The sequence below is a fragment of the Onychostoma macrolepis genome, chromosome 03 (assembly GCF_012432095.1).
Source record: "Onychostoma macrolepis isolate SWU-2019 chromosome 03, ASM1243209v1, whole genome shotgun sequence".
NCBI lineage: Eukaryota > Metazoa > Chordata > Actinopteri > Cypriniformes > Cyprinidae > Onychostoma > Onychostoma macrolepis.
This window is the reverse complement of record NC_081157.1, coordinates 851,013-858,681: the sequence shown is the minus strand read 5'-3', so window position 1 is coordinate 858,681 and position 7,669 is coordinate 851,013.

The window sequence follows — 7,669 nt, the reverse complement described above, 5'->3', positions numbered from 1 at the left end:
GCATCATGCTTTTGCCTATTTTCACAATACAATTTTGAACACACTTTAAAATAAATGTAATTTAGTATATTTTCTAAAATATATATTTTACAAAAATATACTTGAATTGAAAGTTCAGTATATTTTTTATAAGTATATTTATTTGCACTTTACTTATGAATATTTTTTTAACTGTGCTGAAAATGATCATTGTAACAATGCATTGAAAGTATATTTTCAAAGTACATTATTAAATAACCTGAAGTTGTAGTATGTTTTAAGTCACATTTTTGAGTAATTGTTAAGTTTACTTCTTCATGCTTGGAATTCACTTCATTACTTGGACATACATTGCTTTCAGAAAGTAATAAAACAAATAACTAAAGCAAATAAATAAAGCGAATGCATTATAAAGTGTACAGACACGTAAACACTGTCTATATTGCATGGCCAAAAACTGAAGTTCACTCACTCTGCATTAATATTATATTGCTGCATTATTATAACATATCATTATAAATTGTATGGAGAAATAAAGCTGAAAAACAACAATTAAGTTAAGTTAAGTTAAGCTGCAGAAGTAGTTCACCAGGAATTAGTTTTTAGTCTCTTTTGGAAGTGGAATGACATACAGTTTGTCCTTAGACCTAATAATTACACATTGAGTGATTGTGGATGGACAGCAAATACATTATGAGACACTATGTAAATGTTCAGGATATATTTAGCTGAACATCTCTAAAAAATAATTTCCTACACGCAAGCTCTTTAGCTAAAACACAGAATCTGTTTGTGGTGGATGCAGAAGATGCCCCATCCTTGAAAGCCACCAGGGTCATAATTTCTCTGAATGGTCCATCACGTAACTGTAACATATTTGTTTCTCTTTTTAAGAGTCGTGTTATTACAGGAATGATTTTGATTTAACACCATATATCAGGTTTCCCGTTCAAACATGACTGCATCGAACAGACTTGAAGCAACCTTTTTTCTGTTACCTACTTTTTCTTTTCTTTTAAATAATGTTTTTGGAGAAAATATGTTTATACAGTGTTGGGCTGTAGGTTATTATAACTAATTATAAGCTAATCAAATAAACACATAAACAATAGTAAATATAGCCTATTTAATATTTATTTACTAATATTTACTATATTTCACTGGAAAAATTATTCATTGAATTTACTAAAATTAAGGAAAGTAGTTGCAATCAGTTTATTTTAGCTACATTTAAATCAATTTAGTTGACTAACTTTCAACATTTTTTATTTAAATGTAGCTAAACTAAATTGTTTGCAACCAAACTTATCTTAAAAAAAATATTATTTTTTTTCAGTGTACATAAATCTTTCATATTACGCCTACATTAAGCCTTTTTTAATGTAATAACGTTTACTTAGGCTATGGCAAAATATATATTTTTAGTGTGTTTCCTGTTGTAATGGAGCCGATGAGACGAGAGGCGAGCGGATCCAAGTGCAAGCTTTTATTAATAAACATAGTCAAATCACAGGCAGGGTCAAACAAAGGCAAACCGGTATGTCAGGGACAAGACGAAGAGTAATCCTAGGGCAAGCGTGGGTCTTCGATCGGCGAACAGTATCCAACAGAGCAAGGCAGAGAGATAATCCAGGTACACGAGCAGTAGTCCAAGAGAGGTGCAAACAGAGTCCGAAAGGGAAGACAAAGGGTAAATCCAGGAAACACGGGCAAGAATCAAAACACTAGAAAACACACAAGGCAAGACTATGATAACAAACTGCGCTCCGTAGAGTAGCTATCGCTTGGAGAGTGATAAACGCTATACAATACTCAGCGAAGAGGAAGTCCATGGTTTATGTAGAGTGTGTGATCAGTGCAATCAGCTGTGTGTCGTCAGTGCAATGGCTGATGGGAATTGTAGTGCAAGGTAATGTGAAACAGTCTGTGTAGTGAGAGAGTCAATATGATGGAAGGGCGACCTCTGGTGGCAATCAGACAGAATTCATGACACTGGTGGAGCTACTCAGGGAGGACATCAAACTCCAGAGAGAGAAACAGAGGAGAGAAGAGCACAGGAGAGCAGGGAGAGAATGGAGAGACAATAAATTATTTATTAACCCTTCTTTGAAGAAGAGAAAAGTGGATTTTTTATTTTTTTTTGTCACATTGTCAATGAAACAACATAATTTCTGTAGTTTATTTTTGTGACGTAAGTTAAAAATGAAATGGTAAGTTGTATACATTATTCATTTTTGTAATGTAATTTATTTGTAAATGAGCCCGAGTACTTTCTGTACATTTTGTATTTTTGTTTTGCACGTTCACATGTGTGAATAAAAGGGAAGTAATTGTTATGTACATTGTTCAGTTTTTTAATGCAGCTTACAAAACATTGTTCTATATGTTTTGTTTTTTTTGTTCTGTAAATAAATTTTTTACACATTAAAACAAATTGTTCTATACATTACTGAAAGTACTTTTTACAACATAGCCTAGGTTTAACATCAGAAAAACAACATCAGTTTTGAGCCCAGCCCTGCCTCCAGGTGTTCTGGGGTCTTCAGGAGGTGAATCTCTTGGTGAATGGCCAGCACCTCCTCAGTGACTCGGAGGACAGTGGACCGAGGCATGTCCAACACTCTGGAGACCACTCTGTATGATGCACCACTGGCCAGACAGAAGAGAAACACCAGGGTCTGGACTGTGGCACTTCTCTGAAGATCCAGCAGCACTGTCAGAGCCTCCCTGCTCAGCCCAAAACCATTAAAAACCTGTCCAGCGCTGGCACATTCAGCTGTTTCCTGCAGTACAGGGCTCTGGTCTGATTTAGCGAAAGAAGGAAAAGAGAAATGGTTTATGACAAAGTAATTAGTAGAAAAAATTTTGAGGTACTTTAGTGAACTACTTGTAGTAACTACTAATACCACACTGGGGAAAAACTAGTCATATTTAAAACCTTAGTTGAAGGGATAGTTCAACTAAAACTGAAAATTCTAAACCTCGAGCAACTTGAGGGTGAGTAAATGATTACAGCATTTTCATTTTTGGATGAATTATCCTCTAATTAAAAGTATTATTTTGCATACTCTAATATACTTAAGGTATTGAGAGTAAGAGTAAAGGTATTTACAGTATTGTTCTGAAAAATAATTAGTCAGGATGGTTTTGCATTAATATTACTGCTGCTCTACTGTGTGTGTTGCATTTTATTTCTGAATATGTTCAAGGTTGTTAAATTTAAAGTTGCCTACTGTTGGGTTTAATCTACAACAATGCATTATGTTGTAAAAGACTATATTTTTGTAGTGTTGCTGTCCTGTGAGAAAAAAAAAGAAAGAAGAAATTTTATTTCACATTTGTACGAGAATACTTAATGAATGTACTCCTTTACAGTCCACCACTGACTATTTTGAAAATGAAAGTAACATCTATTGTCAGAATATTAACAAATTGATGCTAACTATATCAGAGGCTGCATCTGAAGGACTCGGACCGGCCAAACAGAGCACTGTTCAGCTGTGACAGCTGCTGCTGAACAATGCCTAAAAAGTCCGGGTTGCAAACCTGTCTACATATGATCACCATGGTCAAGACAATACACTTTATAAAATCGCACCTTTGTAAGATATGAGTCAGCATTTGAACTGCTGTGTGTTTTGTAGTTTTTCATATGTCTCATTACATTATTAAAGTAAGCTCAAAGCCAAAACCAGCAATTAAAGTTGTAATCCGACAATTGAGGACGCAGCAAACCAGTGTAACTTACCAGGGCTGCGTTCAGCCCCGAAAAAAAATGGTGCAAAACATTTATTAAATGGAAACGGTGGTTCGTTGAACACCCTGTTCTGATGACTCAAGAGTTGCAGCTATGGCAGCTGAGAAGGACATTCTTTGTGTTCTTTTGGAAGAATTTTCGGAGCCTGATGAAATGGGTATAAATACGTGTTTAATACTGCAAAATACGCTCGATGTTACAGTCACTGCCCTTGCTGTCCAGAATAAAAGAGAACATCCCAATCGAGTGAAGGATTTGTGGAAACTGTGGTTCCTAATTATTGTGGTCCAACATTTGCCGAGAGAAAACGTATCTCAAACCCCAGGAAACATGTCGTTCAACCCGGAAACCGTAGCAAAACTTTGAGTAGCCCCAAAGTGCACCCTGGACAATGGGGCAGGGCGACATATGTCGCTCCGCCCACCCCCAATTTCATTGGTTTATAATACAGCAGAGCTTATTGGTGTAGTAGTAGATGTTTGTGCATGAGCACTCTTTTATATACTTTTTTATGAATGATCTTCGCTGTTTGGCTGTACTACAGAAATTAAGTGCTAACAACAGCGATTTTAGTTAGAATCAATTAGCAAATTTTTTATTTTTTTTTATGATGAATTAGTTAGATTAAGTTCGTATCAAACGCTTGGTGGCGGCATCTCCGAGTACTTCGGGCAGAACAGAGCTGTGTAATATGAGCAGCAATAAAAACCTTGCTGAAACCTATATATATACATATATATATATACTGTATATATATATACACATATAATATATATATATACATACATATATCAATTTTATTTTTTTTGCATATAGACCTATCTGACCTACAGCAAATATTATTATTAATGTGCTTTAGTGCGTATTTAAGCAATAAATGTTAATTTTTATTTATACTTTTATATATAGGCTATATGCACAAATTAAATGACTGGTTTTATGGCTCAATCCTGTAAAAAGAACCAGGAATCACTGTACTATATTAGGCATACTGATTTTAGATTTTAAGTAGTTATTATAGTCTTTAATAAATAAAAAAAAATAGTAATCAAGATCTCTTTTACTTATTAAAATTGCTCACGTACCTATTGCACAGATTTATAGCTCTGAGTGATTTAATATTCGATAGTTATGCAGGTCTATATGGGTACAATGATCGAGTGTTAATAACTGAATCTAAATTCATCCCATACACAGATCACACACACACACACACAATGAGTGTGAGGATACATAAATAATTGGACTCCGCTTCGCGTCGTGACCACATCACCACCTTGGGTGTGCATTATTTTTCTAATAATCCAACAGACCGTCGTCAATTATTCCTTACATATATATATATATATATATATATATACTGTATATCGTTTTTTTTTTCTTTCAAATTTCATTTACACTGCTCTAATATGTATCCTACCAACTTGAAGAGAGAAGCAGCACGTCGCCGTAGATCTACCAGACGCAGGTCTTTCCTGAGGAGACTGGTGCTGATGTTCAGGTGCAATCATGTGTGTAACAATGAAAGTTAAACTTATAAAATAAGTTTAAATATGAAAGAGAAAGGACTAAACAGAGATTAAGTGATTGTTACAATACACACCCACCCACATACAAGCAATATCACACGAGTAGAAGTGCCGTAGGTAATCACAGCCGTGGCGATATACAGCCATAGCTCACGTCTACGAGTGTGATATTGCGTTTATACAACAGTTCAACGGCACGAGCGTGTTAATAATTTAGAAACAACAACGGAGCATTTTGTGCAGAACTACTTCCTTCCGCCATGGATTTAAATCTAAAGTTGACAGTTTAACAGCTGATCTGCAGTCTACGTTACTAACAAAACCTCACTTTAGAGCTAGTAACGAAGGAACTTTGAGTTGCTTCATTGAAAGCTTTGTATTACTGTAGTAAAAGCTTGCTGTATTATGTAAAATAAGCATTATGAGCAAGGGCGTAACCATGGTATAGATATTGGGGGGGTCCAAATGTGAGCCCTTCCCCAGATATTTTTTTTTAAGTGCATTTCCCACAATTCACAATTTTCATATATTGATAAAGATTTGCTCATCTAGAACAAATAGGATGGCTTCCAATGAGGAAAACTTACATACCTAAAGCATTTTGGTTTAAATATTGTGTGTTTCATGTGAATTAAATCATAATATATCAATCATGAAATCAAACTTACAACTACACTATGCCTTGAACCATTGAAAATGGTTGACCTCTTATAATGACATGCACTTTTTTAGTATTTATAAAAAACAAGCAAAAAAAAGTTTCACTTATTTAATTTGAACTTAACCACTTAAGCCACTTTGTCAGGTAATAGTTAACATAACAATATAGACTTACAATTCAAAGTGTGTACAATCTTATTAAAATCCAATACAACAACTCTGCCATAAATTCAAATTTTACGTAGCTCCTTCATTTTCAGTTTTTTGTTGAAATTGATACAAGTTGATAATACTACATTTTCTCTTTTATAGAAAAGTGTTCCTAATATTGCCCACTCAATTCAAATACATGAGGGGGGCTCTTCTCTGGATTTGTGTGGCTGTTTTTTATTTTTTTTTTCTGTTCGTCCTCTCCCTCCATCATGCCTGTTACTGTCCCTCTGTGCTGCCTGCATTATGAGCATATACCATTATTGTTCTTGAAGAATAATAAATGACCTAAATGGTCATTTAAATTTGAATATTGTGCTCTTATTACTAGTTTACTGATGACGTGGTTAAAAATAATGTTATTATGTTATCAGATCGTAAAAACAAACAGGCCATCAACGAATGAACAGAGGCTTATCAATGGAGTGGGAAGTGCGGGAACTCCTTGGTCTGTGACTCCAGCAGTTCGGCGGCTGACTTGAAGAAGTGCATGCCGGTTAGAAAATTTGTCCGACTTGAACCGGCGCAGACGCCACATCACTGTCACGTGTGGCATCAAAGTACCACGAGAGCGTTTCGAGAGCAGCCGCCTCACTCAGCTCGCGCAGTTTCTCCAGAGAGACTGAAGGAGCGCTGATGATGATGTAACCCACTCAAATAATTGAGTTGATGGATTATTTGTGATAATTGAGAATGTTTTTTTTTTCTCTTCAATTGTAATTGTTGATTGACAGCTTTACTGTTCAAGGGCTGAATTTAATCAACTAAATTCATTAGTTGATTTATTGTTTGAATGTGTGAAAAGGTTTTCAAGCATACTGCAAAGCAGTAAAAAGAGAAGAAAAGAAGATATACTGAATACAGAAAGTATACTCTAAAACTGATTTCTGTGTATGTCTTATTCAAGCAGTTAGTGACTAGATAAAGATCTGAATTGCACACAAGTGCAGACACTTTTCATTAACACAATTTATTTGAAATTCTGTGTTCAGTGTGAGACCCCGAACCCGAGACTCCAAATACTGTAATAGAAATTGTTTTACTTATTTGGTGAGCTCAGACCCAGTAGATATTTTCCTCCTTTTCATTGATATAAATCCAACACTAGGGTTACAACCACACAGCTGTTTCACGATTGGCCAAATTCACCACATGACAGCAATGACGTGTGTTTCTAACATCGTCAATTCCAATACAGCTCACAAATATTATTTTACTAGTAAAATATCACAATCGTGTGAAAAAATGGAAGCTAAGCCAAACTTTGAACATTTTATAAAAAGAGATTAAACAAATGGTACTACATTAGATAAAATTAAGAACAAAAAAGCAAGAAAGACCTATGAAGCTTTTTGTTACTTTAAATTGTTGTAATTTTCCCCTGGCATGAATTGTTCCACTTTACATATTCTTATGAATGTTTATTTGTTTTTGTACTTGTTGTGAGTTGTATATGCTTGTACAAACCTTTGTATAATTTTTGCATAATAATAAAAAATACTGCCCACAAATCTGTCTTTAGAACAGTAAAAGC